Source organism: Rhincodon typus, chromosome 48 (genome assembly GCF_021869965.1).
Source record: "Rhincodon typus isolate 14 chromosome 48, sRhiTyp1.1, whole genome shotgun sequence".
Classification (NCBI taxonomy): Eukaryota; Metazoa; Chordata; class Chondrichthyes; order Orectolobiformes; family Rhincodontidae; genus Rhincodon; species Rhincodon typus.
Window position 1 is genome coordinate 5,871,525 of NC_063379.1, and position 15,699 is coordinate 5,887,223.

General features: G+C 44.1%; 1 pseudogene; it reads right to left on the reverse strand.

Moving 5' to 3' along the window:
* The window catches only part of LOC109933297, a 97,408-nt pseudogene that overhangs the window by 46,541 nt on the left and 35,168 nt on the right, over positions 1–15,699 (reverse strand).

Sequence of the window (15,699 nt, forward strand, 5' to 3'; positions counted from 1 at the left end):
AGTACTGCCCAAGCTAAAAACCATTGTACAGCAATGGCAATAGACAACAGCCATAGCTTTCTGCACTTTCTTTCACTGACTGAGACTTCTTGTCTTCTAGTTCAACAAAGTCTTTGGCTCAGAATTTTGGGTAAGCTAGAAGTAAAGACAGGAGTTTGAAGTAATGTGGAAGGATGGGAGAACAGGAGTGGGATTGCCCAGGGAGACTAAAGTAGGAACTTTCTGCTAACCAAGATAGTCTGGATTGAATTTTCAAAAAGTAACCTGGCCCTTGGCAGTCATCTTAGTTAGGTATCAGGTGAGCATCCATTTTACAGTCTCAAAAATGATATATTGACCTGTTTAAAGAACTCTGCTTTTTCACTGTGAGTGGCAATGTTAAAATCCCATACATGTTGGTACATCTTCCTAAACTTGCTGTTCAATTTAATTTCACCCAGCCTTAAAACCCACAAAGATCTGTGATCTTCCGGGTCTGATCTCCAGCAAAATCAGATTCCAACATTGCATCGTTTCTAACCATGCACACAACATCCTTGATCTCAAGCTCTGGGATTTCCTCCCTTAACTTCCAGTTTTAGCAGATGTTCTAACATCTTTGTACTATAATTCAGAAAGTTATCCGGGTGTATGATGTACACTGGGGTGAGGACAGTTATAATCCCAGTTTATGTTAAGACCGGACAAGTGACATCCCAGACTGAAACCTGGCTTGTTGGATAATATTTCATTGTGTTTCGGTTTTTATAAAAAGTGGACTCTTATTGAAACAGAAGCATGCAATGCTGTAGAAGTACATGAACAAAAGAAATTAACACAAGATAGAATAAACCAAACTACTTCCTTATAACAAATTCAAAAAAACTTTTAAAAACCAATCTGATTAATCTCAAAACACTAAATACAAAAGAAAAATAGCTTTCGTATTGTACTCAAAAACCCAACTAGTACAGTACTCACACTGATGTCCTTGTCTCTAACACTGCGAACATACAAACAAGGAACAGAAGTTGGCTACTTGGTCCTTCAAGCCTGCTCTGCCATTCAATAAGATCATGGCTGATTTCAGTTTAACCTCCAGTCTACATATCTGCACATTCCCAATAATCTTTTATTCCCTTGCTAATCAAGGATCTACCTCTGCCTTAATGTTTAAAGGCTTCACACTGATTTTTGAGAAAGGGAATTCCAAAGACTCTCAACCCTCAAAAAAAAATTACACATGCCCCCTTATTTTAAAACTGATGATTCTTAGTTCTAGATTCGCCCACAAGACGGAACATCCCATCCACATCCACCATGCAAAGTCCCTTCTGGATCTTGCATTTTTCAAATCAGTCACCTCTGACACTTCTAAATGCCAGAGAATATAGGCCTAACCGATCTAGTCTTTCTTCATAAGGCAATCCACTCAATCCAGGTATGAGTCTAGTAAATCTTTTCAGAATTGCTTCCAATGTATTAATGTGTTTGTGTAAGTACAGTGACCAGTACTGTACACAGTACTCCAGGTGCAGACTTACCAATCCCTATACAACTGAAGCATAACCTCCCTACACTTCCTTTCAATTTCCCTCACAATAAACTATAACATTCCAGTAGTTTCAAAAACAAATTGCTGAAAAAGCAGACAGCCCTGAGACCATGCTCGTGAGGGACGGACATGTAAAGGGATTGCACGTCTATAGTAAAGGGAGGGTGGCTGGAGCCTGCAAACTGGAAATTCTGAAACTGGTACAAAGCATCAGAGGAATCGTGGGTGTAAGTGGGCAGGGACTGGACCAGGGAGAAAAGACCAAGTCAAGGTAGGGAGAGAGGTGGCTTGTGGGGCAGGAGTAGGCAGAAACAATGGGTCTGCCTGGGCAGTTCTGTTTCTGTTTGGGGACCCTGCAGCCTTCTGGACTCGATATCGATTTCAATAACTTTAGGGCTTGAGCTCTCCCATGTCCTTACTTCAACTCACACACTCCAGGTCTTACCACTGTCTGCTATTACACACAACCCATTATTAACCAAAAACAGTCCCCATTAAGAACTATTCACCATCCAGACAGATCGTTAGCCACTCCCTTTGTCTGTCTAACTCATCTTCTCTCTCTTTGGGCTCTATCGCCACCCATCGTTTATTCCTTACCTACTTCCCCAACCTAACCTTGATATAAACCGACATGTTCTCAGCTACCATCAGTTCTGAGGAAGGTAGATTGGACCAGAAACACTAATTCTGATTTCTCTCCACAGAAGCCGCCAGGCCGACTGAGCTTTTTCCAGCAATTTCTGTTTGATTTACAGCCTCTGCAGTTCTTTCAGTTGTTATTCTATTAGCTTCCTGATTACTTACTGTACCTGCATCCTAACCTTTTGTGATTCATGCACTAGACACCGAACCTCTCTGCATCTGAGTGGTGCAAGGTCTCACTGTTTGGATAGTATGCTTTTCTCTCTGCCAAAATTAACAATTTCACTGTCATGTTGAGCTTCATTTGCCAGATCTCTGCCCACTCACAACCTACCCACAGCCCTGTGTATGTTCCTTACATCCTCTTAACGTTACAAGTGACTTCAGCCTGAGTTATGAAGTTAGAGACTGGAACTGCCGACAGCTACTTCCTGAACGGATTATCGTTGTTGGGAAATCACTCATAATAAGTACAATTGTCCATCTAGGAAATTCTGCGCTACTGGTCATGGGTTCCCCGGGTCCCCAAATAACTGCCTGAGCCTAACTCTTCCCAGGTCGCATCTCTGACCACACATTTGGTAAGTGTTTCAGGGAGGTGGAATTGGTCCTTGGCCTGGACATCATTGGCATTCCTTTCTCCAGTTCTGTTTCAGTACTTCCGCTTGCCAAAAAGGTGCTCACCAAGAATTATGTCCTTTCATACAGGAGCTTCCTCCAAGTCGGTTTCTTCTTAACAAGGGTCTCCCACATGTTAATATCTATGTCGTATTTCTTGAGGGAAACCTTCAGGGAATCGTTGAAATGCTTCCTTTGTCGTCGTCTCATTCAAGTGTCTTTGAGGTGGGCAAAGATGATTTGCTTTAACAAGCATAACTCAGCCATCGAGCACATGGTCAGCCCAGTAGATTTGGCTTTCGGATGATTATGGCCTCGATGCCAGTGGCTGATTCAAAGATACTGATGCTTATATGTGTATCCTTTCAGCTGATGTAAAGAGTCTGTCTCAGTATTGATGGTACTTCAAGGGCCTGAAGAATGGCTGAAGCTGGTTGGGCCAAGGACTATATCTCTCAGACTGTAGAAGCATAATCGCCGATTTAGGATTTGGACAAATTTTCTGGGGTATTGTGTACATCTACTGAGGATCGGGCTACTAATATACAACACAAATTGCAATGGTTTTAGGTTTAGACAGCATATTGTGGGACGCAGGGTATGTGACAATAGCAACCTCAACAATTCGGAAAAAAAAGTGGGGTTGGGATCTGAATTTGTTGAACTTCATGTTGTTTCTGGAAGGTTGTTCAATGCTCAGGTGCTGCTCCTCAAGCTTAAATGGAGCTCTAAACAATTTCTAATCTGAAAGAAATGCAAGCAAATTTGCAATTTCACCAGACAAGTGTGTTTGTGACAATGGATGATGGGAAAGGAGTTGGGGAAAAGGATGCGATTACTTATGTTCATGTACAACAGTTACATTGAAAAGGAACATGGTCTTCAGGGTAAAAACCAACAGAACTGCGGATATTTCCATTTCTGGGGATAGAGTAACCACTAATATCCACCAAAAACACACAGACTTGCACAGCTATCCTGCTTCCTGTAAAGACTTCATTTCATTCTCCCAGCTCTCCGTGTCTCTATGTTCCAATGAGACCAACTTCAACAAAGGAAGCCTCCAAAATATTCACCACCTTCCTCAACAGGACTTCGCAGCATTGTTGTCGACAGGGGTCAGACCCAGTTGACAGCCATGTCCCGTACTTCCACCCTCACCCCCTCTTCCCTCCCGCAACAGCGATAGGGATCCCCTGTCCTTATCTACCACCCACCTGCAACCACGTCCCAGAAGATCATCAGCTGCCATTTCCACCACCTCCAGCGAGATGCTACCACCAGACATATTCCATTCCCCTCCCCTCCCTGTCCGCCTTCTGCAGAGACCATTTCCTTCAGGACACCCTGATCCACTCTTCCTTCACTCCCAACATCCACCCACAACGCCCACCCCGCCCCACTTTCCCCTGCATCCATCGTAGGTGTAACACCTGCCCATTTACCTCCTCCGTCCCCAGTATCCAAGGGCCCAACATACCTTCCAGGTGAAGCAGCACTGGACCTACACTTGCTACAATCTAGTCTACTGCATTCACTGCTCACATTGGGGAAACAATGTAGAGGAGACCACAAAGTATAATCTGGGTGACTACTTCACAGAACACCTACATTCTGCCTGCAAAAATTACACTGAGCTTCCAGTTGCCTGCCACTTTAACACACCACCCTGTTCCCTGGCTAACATCTGTCTCAGGCCTGCTGGTGTTCCAGAGAAGCTCAGCGCAAACTGGAAGAACAGCACCTCATTTTCCACTTGGGGACCCTGCAGCCCACCAAACTCAATATCAAGTTCAATAATTTTTAGGGCCTGACCTCTCCCATGTCCTAGGCCCTACCCCACACACCAGGCGTTGTCATCTCACAGTGACTAACAATAGGTCAGTGTGTTGTGTCAGGCTAATAGTCTCCATTAATAGCTATTCACCCTCCTAGCCAGATTGTAATTCAGTTAGTGGCTCAGTGGTTAGCACTGCTGCTTCACAGCACCAGGGATCTGGGTTCAATTCCACCTTTGGGCAACTGTCTCTGTGGAGTTTGCACATTCTCCCTGTGTCTGTGCGGGTTTCCTCCCACAGCCCAAAGATGTGCAGGGTAGGTGGATTGGCCATGCTAAATTGCCCGTAGTGACCAGGGATGTTTAGGTTAGGTGAGTTAGATGGGAAATCCAAGGGTAGGGGAATGGGTCTGGGTGGGATGCTCTTTGGAGCAACAGTGTAGCCTTGTTGGGCTGAATGGCCTGTTTCCACACTGTAGGGATTCTACGATTCCTTTGTCTGTCCAATTGCTCGTCTCTTTATAATTGCTGTGTGAACTCTCCTTACAAATTTGCAATAGGCTGATTCACAATCTAAACCTTCCCATGGAAAACTCAAGCTTGGCCATCACCTTACCAGTCAGTCAACCTTCTGTCCAATTGCTCTTCTCTTTACGCTCTGTCCGCACCCATTGTTTACTCCTTACCCCTCCCCAAACCTTATCTTCTGCTTATAAACCCACATTTTCTGAGCTACCATCAGTTCTGAGGGTGGGTCACTGGACCCAAAACATTAACAATTTCTCTCCACAGATGCTGCCAGACCTGCTGAGCTTTTCCAGCAACTTCTGTTGGTTGTCTTCAGAGTGCCTGATGAGTGGACTAGTTTACACAACGCAGCGTTGAAAAATTAAATGCTGTTTCTTGAGCTTGTGTTGAACTTACAAGGGAACGTCACGTATCACAGCTCAAACCCAAAAGCAAGCCTAACAGGAGGAAGCTGCCTTTTCACACCTCAGGCCCTATATCAAGGGTTGCCCTGGTAACCAGTCACAACGACACGGCAAGATGTGAAGAAGTCATGATACCTTTTGAGAAGAGATTTCAGACTGCTGTCATGGGAGTGTATTTGCTAAAGGTTGACTGACTGGTAAGGTGATGGCCAGGCTTGAGCTTTCCATGGGAAGGTTTAGATTGTGAATCAGTCTATTGCAAATTTGTAAAGAGAGCTCACACAGCAGTTATAATCACTAAAGACCAGTCATGTAGATGTCTGTATCTTGGCAACTATACAGCTCACAACGCTGGACAGCAAGCAAAATTAACATTGTAATCCATAGGTTGGCCTCATGCAAGGTTGATGGTCCAAATGGCCCAATTCTGCTCCCATATCTTAACTTATACAGATCTTCCAAAGGAGTATTTTGGCAGAAACTATATGTTAAGTGACAGGAATTCTAACATTCCTCACTGATAACTTTACATATCCACACTGTCAACAAAACCATCTGCAAAACTCAACAGCAGTCTGGTCAGATTCTCCATGTTTTAGACCACAATGTCATTCTGTGTTGTTCACACCCAATCCCGGTGATGGAAACCTCTAGATGAACAGTGCCCATCTCCCACTGCAACATCTGTCTGTGCACAAACAGATGTTCCAACAAGCCATTGCACACAGGTTGAGTAACACGACAGAAACAATCATTGCTCAGCCATGTGCTTGCCTATCAGCCATTCTGCCATGAAAATGAAGAGTGAAACAGAGGCAGGGTATCCAGGTTCTGCAGATCCTGCATTGTGAGGTGAAACACCACAGGGATACCCTGTATCCAGAAAGAAGTAAAATAGAACAGAGCATGGCAGGTAATAGTAGCCACGTGAGCACATCAAGCAAATATGAAAGAGCAAGGACACAGTGACAACTTGTTTCACAACCTACTGCACACAGGCAGGTCAGTTATTTGACAACTGCAGACAATTCACTCTTTACTGGGTGCAGTTGCCCGAGACATCAGACAGGAGACAATCAGCACACTATTTCCCATCAACAAGGATGGCTGAATGGCCATGTATGTCCAACGGTGGGATGCCATTCGAATTCCCAGTATCACACACTTAAATTGATTCAGCTCATCCCTGGATACTGGATTCATTCAGCTTGGAGGCTGCTTAAAAACCCACTGCCCTTACACTGGTAAGTACCTTTTCTTTTGAACTCAACCTGCTTGTGGGCCCTGACCAACTTTTCTGTGAGTCAACAATAAGCTGCAGTTCCCTCTCCAGGTACGTTTTGCATAGTGTGATTTCTTGGAGAAGCTGTCTCAACTCGCTCTTCCAAATGACATCCTGACCTTTCTTTAGACTAAAATTGGATTCGTACCATCGCAGCACAGAAAACCAAAATCCTCTTTACCTCTACTTTAGAATCCATGTCACAAAATGATTGTTATTAAAACTAGAATAACACTGCTCAGGATTTTTGCTGATCTGCATGCTATAATAGCAAGATCTCCCCCCACCACTCCCCCCCGACCCTCTGTCGTTTCCTACCAATGATACTTATTTTCTGCTTTATTCTGACCAGCACGAATGACATTGCATTTACCCAAATAAAATAAATGACCCACTTATCTGAAGTTTTTGTATATTTGACTGTTGTCTTGATATTCACAAATGCTGGTATCAATTTAAATGTACTAATTATGCTCCCAACGCTACTCCAGATCATTAGTGTAGACTGAGTAGTTGTGTGACATGAGCGAGTCCCATGGACAGATCATTTGTAACGTCAAGTTGAAAAGTCCATGTAAATTGCTAAGTTTTTACTGCAGGATTCAGTACTGTACTGTTCCTATTTCAGTGTTTCAAATTTCTACTAATATAACAAAATTTCACAGAATGGAGCAAACCAGCGCAACAAATCTTTATCAAAAGCTTTCTGCAAACTTTGCTACAGATTAGTCCACCAGAATCCCTTCATCCACTGTACCTGTGACTTCCTTAAATTATCAAATTTATTGGGTAGAGCTAATATTTCTTTTCAGAAGCTATGTTGTGAATTTCTAATGGCCTTTTCCCTTTCCTAGAAATCATTTAAGGGCCTCTCTTGTGTTTCCAGTGTCTTGCCAACAACTGACATCAGCCTGAAAGGCCCTTTATCCCAGTTTAAACAGATGGAAAAGAAGTGAAGAAATGAGAGATATTGAAATGTTATCATTTATCAGCAAAGAATGGGAGTTCAGAAGTTGTTTAATCTGATCGGAGAAGAACAAGAAAATGTTATTGCATGGAAAATGTGAGGAGCACTAACTCTATGGTTAGTACTGATGCCTCAGCGCCAGGGACCTGGGTTTGATTCTTTGGATGACTGTCTGTCTGGAGTTTGCATGTTCTCTTCATGTCTAATAGGGGGTTGGGTCTGGGTGGGATGCTGTTCAGAAGGTCGATGCAGATTCGATGGGCTGAATGACCCCTTTCTGCACTGTAGGGATTCTATGATTTTGTGATTCTATGCATAATAGTCAGGGTGGTTGCAAGTTACGAGCTACATTCCTAATGGTAATGAAAGAGGCAACTTTTTCAACCTAAAAATGATCCTTAATTCAGTCATTATATTTGAATCCAATGTAACATCCAACAGAAGCATATTTTCAGCTTCTAAATCCTGCATTGTTGGAAACTAGGACCAAAATTAGACAATTAAAGTATAATTATTGGTGAAGCAGTTGAAACTGTTTTTTTCTCTGTTCCAATATTGCATTGATGCGGGCAGGTGGTCTATTTCTATTGGCATTCAGTAGCACGACAGGAATGTTACAAAACAAAATCAATGAATGTAGACTGAAACTGCTGTTACATGTGGGACTGAATAGGCTACTTGACCAAAAAATGTCATGCCTTGTTACAGAGACGATTAGTCCTGTCTCCTCTACTTACTGGATCCATACAAACACCTTAAATTGTCTCTGGACCCCACATCAATTTGCCCTTCAGTGATTTTCACCGTAGATGATGCTTTATTCTATTATCTAAAGTGTGGATTAACTTTCCTGATTTGGGTTTTCCCTTCCTCCTTCTGAATTTTAGTTCTCTTTATTAACTGTGAACCGGTTTTCTGCATTATAAACAAACCCATCGAGAACATAACACCACCACCAAGCACATATTCCACTTCCCATTCCTTTCATCATTCCGAAGGGATCATTCCCTGTTAAGGCATGTGGGTCCTTCCATAGTCTTCACAGTGTCCCATTCATTTCCTGCAGCACATTTCTGTGGAAGTTTAGGAGATAGCCCTTTACCCTTACACCTGCCCTTACCTCTTCCCTCACTGCCCAAGCGTATAATCAATACAGATTAACTACGACCAACACAATGGGATGTTGAGTTTAACCAAGGTTTAAGATAGAATATGACGCAATTTATGCAGCAAAACATACAGCTGTGACAAGTACTAGGATTCGTCCAGATCAGGCAGGACAGCTGACAGAGTGAACAGCTTGCTTTCTTCCCTTCCTGCTCTCTTCCTCGTATCTCATGTCCCTACAACTTATTAAGAATGTTCAACTGCTAAGAGTTCGAGTTCTCCTCCATCTAGCAGCAATGAGCTCTCCCAAAGTCTTACTTTGTCTCTTTTTGAGGATAAACTGGGTTAGATTATTGACGAGATGTCTTTACCCTATAAGCAAAATACCCAACAGAATATGTACTACTTTGTGTCAAAAAGATTTTTTGTTGCTTCCACAATTGTCTTTTTGATAATTTTAAACAACCGAAACAAAGATCTTCGGGCAAATTTTTAATTGTTTTTCAGTTCTTTCAAAATGCTCTTACATAGCTCTTTTTTTACCCCTGCAATAAATACATTATTTTCTTAAGCACATTGGCAGTCTCATGTGAATATAGTGACTGTGACTATCCATCACTGAGCAATTTGCAGAAAACAACAGTTATGCTCCTTGAAGCCAGGTTTCATTCTGGATCTTTACTGATTCCTCACTATGAATTTAATTAAGAGGACTGGATCTTTATAGGCAACACTTTGCCTATGTAATCTCCTTATCTGGTTTCAGTGGGCTGTGAAAGAAATGCTACGAGTATCTTTTTCTATCTGCCCCCTATCAGGAGGGCGCTTGGCTGGGGATCCCATGGTAAGAGAATGGAAGGCAAGGAAGAGTTACTTATTCATGACAGTCGAGGCTTTGTGGAATGGGATTGGCTTGATAAGGAAATAGGAAGAGACTAGGTGCCCTATTTTGAAATATGGTTGCATATAGAAAACCCTTAACATCTGGCCCATGAACCCAGAATCTGTAGCACACAGGATGTCTATATATGAGGATTCACAGCAAATGGAGATTCTGCCAGATGTAAGCTATCAAGTGCAACAACAATCAGATAAATTAGGGGTTTGCGGGGGAGCTGTGATAGTCTAGTGATAATACCACTAGGCTATTAATCCAGAAACTCAGCTAATGTTCTGGGGTTTGAATCCTGCCACAGCAAATGGTGCAAATTGAATTCAGTTAAATAAAACACTGATATTATTGTCATCAGCAGATTCCATTGTCGATCAGAAAAATCCACCTGGTTCACTAATGCCATTCAGGGGAGAAAATGTGCCATCCTCACATGGTTTACGTATGACTTCAGGCCCACAGCAGTGTGGTTAACTCTCAATCGCTCTCTGAAATGTGCTAGCAACCCATTCAGTCGTATCAATCGCTACCAAGTCTCAAAGAAACAAAACCAGATAGATCACACCAACCTACTAGGCACTGGAAAAGACAACGGCAGAAACAGCCCTGTAAGGTCCTCCTTATTAACATCTGGGGACTACTGCCAACAGCTGTCTCAGACTTGTCAAGCAACAGCCTGACATTATCTGTACCAGTATGTTTCTGTGTGTACGACAACGTCCTGGCCACTATCACCATCCCCGGAAGTGTCCTGTCCCACCAGCAGGACAGACCCAGCAGAGGTGGTAGCAGTAGTATATGGACAGGAGGGAGATGCCCTGGGATTCCTCAACAATTGACTCCAGGCCTCATGAAGTCTCACAGCATCAGGTTAACTTGGGCAAGGTAACCTCCTGCTGATAACCATATGCCATCCTCCCTCAGGTGACAAATCAATACTCCATATTAAACACTTGGAGGAAGCACTGAGGATGGCAAGGGTACAAAATGTACTCTGGATGGAGAATTACAATGTCCACCACCAAGAGTGGATCAGCAGCAACACTGGTGACCAAGCTGGTCGGGTACTGAAGGGCATAGCTGCTAGACTGGGTCTGCAGCAGGTGGCAAGGGAGCCAACTAGGGGGAAAACATACTTGCCCTCATCCTTACTAATCTGCCAGCTGCACTATTGCTAACAGTGACCACCACATAGTCCCTGTGGAGACAAATTCCTGCCTTCACATTAGAATAACCTCCATCATATTGTGTGCCACTATCACCATGCTAAAATGGGACAGACGTTGAACAGCTACAGCAACTCAGTACTGGGCATCCATGAGGCAGTGTGGGCCATCAACAGCAGCAGAATTGTGTTGGAGTACAATCTGCAACTCTTGGCCCGGTATATCCTCCACTCAACCATTACCATCCAGCCAGGGGATCAACCCTGATTCAATGGAGAATGCAGGAGCGCATGCCATGAACAGCATCAGGCATACCGAAAACAGAGGTGTCAACCTGCAACAGGTGATGGAATACTTCCCACTTGCCTGGATGGGTGCAGCTCCAACAACTCAAGAAGCTTGACACCATCCAGGACAAAGCAGCCTGCTTGACTGGCACCACATTGTCGATGGGGGAGGGAGTCACTCAGAAGCAGTAGTGAATATTATCTGCAAGATGCATTACATAAATTCACAAAAGCTCCTGAGACAGCACCTTCCAAACCCATGACCACTTGCATCCAGAAAGACAAGGGCAGCTGATAAATGGAAATATCTGCACATGCAATTTCCCCTCCAAGTCACTCACCATCCTGCCTTCACCGTTGCTGGGTCAAAAGCCTGGAATTCCATCCTGAACAGCATTGCGGGTCAACCTACAGCAGGTGGGCTGTAGTGCCACCTTCTCAAGGGCAACGAGGGACTGGAAACAAATGCTGGCCAGCCAGTAATGCCCACATCCCATGAATGAATTTCAAGAACAAGTGCAAAAATGTGATGTCCACATAGTTAGAGGAAAGAAACCAAAATTCTCATCATAAATTTTTTTTACCTTGAGCCCATGTAGAATACTTGGGGATTGATGACAAATCCAAACACAATGTTCAATCATTACTCCCTGACTGTTTTCTGACTGACAACCTTTTGACAACAAATGGCTCGAGCCAATCATGCAGATTCTCAGAAATGAAATAAACAGCGTGAAAGCTGTCGTATTCCTTACCTTTTAGTTGACTGGGTACTTCACATAAACCTTGTACAATGTTCATGTAACCAAATCGATCCAAGCCTGTTTAAATCAATTGATTATGAGAAAAGATCTCTATAGTAACACAGTAAAATCTGAAGTACTTGAATCTGAAATAAAATTCAGTTGTTTAACCATACCAAATTCCAGCAGTATTTTATCCAACTTGGGAACCCTGTTTCGCAGTTTCACAAAGGATTCCCACATCACTCGTCGGGCCTGAGCACCTTTCCCCATCACCAGGGTTAGGAGAAGTTTGGAACTATCTGCACTGTTTCCCCTCTCCACGAGCTCAATGACTTTCTGTAAAGAATGAAAACAAATGTTACCTGCAGAGCAAAAGATAACCACTGAGAATGAGAAAGAAAGGATATGTTCAGTGATGGGATTGTCCATCGAGTATAGAAAGCAACCACTGAGCCAGGTAGTGATCCATTCTGTTACGTGTTTTCCAATAAATAACGAATAAATCAAATACAAAATCAGAAATGAACCTTACTAATTAGGAGCAGAAATAGGCCATTTGCTTCCTCAAGCTTGCTCTGCCATTCAATGAGAATATGGCTGACTGTTTTGAATTCAACAATCCCATCTATCCCTGGCAACTTTTGATTCTCTTGCCCAAGAAAAAATTGCTGTAAAGCTCAGTTGGTCTGGCATCTTCTGTGGACAGAAATCAGAGTCAACATTTCAGGTGAAATGACCCTTTCTCGGAACTGATGGTAGATTGGAAAATGTAGGGGGCATCTGTAGGGAAGTGTTAAGGAATATAACAATAAGTGGGGATAGAGCCCCAAACAAAAAACAGAAAAGAACAGCTGGACAGGAAGAGGAGTGGATCATCATCTGGCTGTTCGGGTGAAAAGCTGTTAATGTTACAATGGAGTGTAATATGTAATAACTATGTGATAACAAGGCCTGGTGTGGGGGTTGGGTTAAGGACATGGGAGGGCTAAAGCCCTAAAATTAATGGAAGGTGATATTGCAGCCTTCTCGGTTCAGGGTCCCCAAGAAGAAAATGAGGGGTTGTTCTTCCAGCCTGCGCTGAGCTTCCCTGGAGCACTGCAGCAACCCTGAGACAAAGATATTGGCCAGAGAACAGGGTAATATGTTGAAGTGGCAGGCAACTGGAAGCTCAGGGTTTTTTATTTCCAGACAGAATGTAGGCATTCTGCAAAGCTATCACCCAGTCTATGCTTCATTTCCCTAATGTAGAGAAGACCACATCGTGAGCAGTGAATGCTGTAGACTAGACTGTGTGAAGTACAGGTAAAGCACTGCTTCACCTGGGATACTGAGGGAAGTAAACAGACAAGTGTTACACCTTCCGTGGTTGCAGGAGGTGCCACTGTGGGGCAGTGGCAGGGAGATCATTGGGAGTGAACAAAGAGTGGACCAGGGTGTCCCGGAGGGATGTTTCCTGCAGAACATTGACAAGGGAAGGGAGGGGAATGTGTCTGGTGGTGGCATCTCACTGGAAGGGGCAGAAATGGCAGCCAATGATCCTCTGGATGTGGATGCTGGTGGGATGGTAGGTGAGGACAAGGGGAACCCTATTGCTGTTGTGAGAGGGAAGAGAGGGGTGAGGGCCGAAGTGAGGGTGATGGGTCAGACCCAGCTGAGGGCCTGGGCAACAACGATGCTGGGGAATCCTGAGGAAGATGGGCATTTCAAAAGCCCCCTTATCAAAATTGGCATCGCCTGAACAGATGTGATGGAGACAGAGGGACTGGGAGAATGAAATAGAGGCTTTACAGTAAGCAGGGTGTGAGGAGATACAGTTGGGGTAACTGTTGGAATCTGTGGGTTTCCAGTAGATATTGGTGGCCAGCCTATCCCCAGAAATGGAAACAGATGTCAGGGAAGGGAAGGGAGGTGTGACATGGTCCTGATGGTGAGAGCGGGATGGAAACTGGAAGGAAAAACAAATATACTGGAGAAAGAGTTGCAGTTGGAGACTGGAACAAGGAAGTTACACGCACCCAAACAGACAAGCATAACTGGGGGCCACGTCAGTACTCATGGCCATGTCTTTGACCCGGAGAAAATTAGGGGAGTTAAAAGAGAAGTTGTTCAGGTTGAGGATGAGCTCGATGCAGAGGAGGGTGGTGGTGGTTGGGGACGGTTCAGGCCTTTGTTGCAGGAAGATCATAGAATCCCTGCAGTGTGTAAACAGCTCTTCGGCCCAACAAGTCCACACCCACAAGTCCCACCCCTATAACCCACCCACATACACATCCCTGAACACTATGGGCAATTTAGCATGGCCAATCCACCTACCCTGCACATCTTTGGATTGTGGGAGGAAACCGGAGCACCTGGAGGAAACCCACACAGACACGGGGAGAATGTGCAAACTCCACAGAGACAGTTGCCCAAGGGTGGAATTGAATCTGGGTCCTTGGTGCTGTGAGGCAGCAGTGCTAACCACTGAGCCACCATGCCGCCCCAGTGAGATGAGTGAGCTCAGAGCATCCTGGTGGGGGATGGATGTGTAAAGGAATTGCATGTCCATAGTAAAGAAGGGGCAGCTGGAGCCTGCAAACTGGAAATTCTCAAGCTAGTGTAAAGCAGAGGAATTGCTGATGTAAGTGGAAGGGACTGGACCAGTGCAGAAAAGACTGAGTCAAGGGAGGAAGATGAGTTCTGTGGGGCAGGGACAGGCGGAAACAATAGGTCTGACCCAGGCAGTCCTGCTTGGGTCATGGTAGAGGTCAGTCCACCAGACTACAACACCGCCATCCTTATCAGCAGGCTTAATTACCAAAAACATGCTCAATGACCCCCACCTTCACCCTTTTGAGGTAGGCTGTTCGAATGTCACACAACCTCAAGATATTGCAGGAATCAGTCCTTGGAGCTCCCAGCTATTCACAATATCATTTCAATGAGGGAAAATTCAATGAAATATCTCCAAGTTTGCTTATGACACAAAGCTGCATGGGCAGGGGGGAGGTGGTGAACAATAAGGAGGACAGAGTGATTTGGATAAATGCATGACACATCAAGCATAATCCGGATAAAAATGAGGTTATCCATTTTGGAAGCAAAAGCAGAAAGGCAGGTTATCTGAATAGCAAGAGATTGGAAAAGGGGGAAAGTGTAACAAGATCTGGGTGTCCTTGTACACCAGTCACTGGAAGGAAGGATGCAGAAGTAGCAGGCAGTGAACAAGGCAAATGGTTCATTAGCCTTCATAGTGAGACGATCGAGTACAGAAGCAGGGATTTCTTGCTGCAATTTTACACAGCCTTGGTGAAGGCTATATGTATTTTCCACACATGGAGCACTGTAAGAAGAGTCATGTCCAAATGCACGAAGACCTGGACAATATCTAGGCTTGGGCAGAGAAGTGGAAAATATCATTCACACCACACAAATGCCAGGCATGATGATCTCCAATAAATGGAAACTTAACACACTGCCCCTTGACATTCCATAATGCTACCATCACTGAATCTCCAAATATCAAAATCTTAGGAGCTACCATTGACCAGAAACTCAACTGGATTCACCATAAACAGTAATATAAAAAGGTCAGAGGCAAGGAATATTTCAGTTAATAATTCACCTTCTGACTCTCCTAAAGCTTGTACACAATCTAAAATGAGTGCAGCTCCGACAAGAAACTTGACAAAGCAAGGTGCAGGGCTGGATGAACACAGCAGGCCAAGCAGCATCATAGGAGCAGAAAGGCTGACGTTTCGGCCCGA